Source organism: Mastomys coucha, unplaced genomic scaffold, assembly GCF_008632895.1.
Source record: "Mastomys coucha isolate ucsf_1 unplaced genomic scaffold, UCSF_Mcou_1 pScaffold21, whole genome shotgun sequence".
Lineage (NCBI taxonomy): Eukaryota > Metazoa > Chordata > Mammalia > Rodentia > Muridae > Mastomys > Mastomys coucha.
Window position 1 is genome coordinate 1,558,617 of NW_022196904.1, and position 523 is coordinate 1,559,139.

Sequence of the window (523 nt, forward strand, 5' to 3'; positions counted from 1 at the left end):
TCATACAGACCCTACAAGAACACAAATGCCAGCCCAGGATACTATACCCAGCAAAACTCTCAATTACCGTAGATGGAGAAAACAAAATATTCCATGAAAAAACAAAATTTACACAGTATCTTTCCACAAATCCAGCCCTACAAAGGATAATAGATGGAAAGCATCAACATAAGGAGTAAAACTACACACTAGAAGAAGCAAGAAGGTAATCTTTCAACAAATCCACACAAACCTAATTCTACCTCTTACAAAAAAACAACAGGAAGTGACAATTACTTTGTCTCAGTATATTAAGTTGAAAATTAATATTACCAACATATTCTAATTGATTGAAATCCAATAATATGAGGAATTGGAAATTTGTTGATTGTCATCCAATGGTCTCTCTAATCTGGTAACTGGATAAATAGGTCCAACATTGTACAATCTATATACACTGTCAGCTTGTTTGTTTGGACAGTGTCTGGCTGTGTACAACATAAGGGTATTGAAATCTTGCTTCTCCTATCTCAGCCTCTCTATT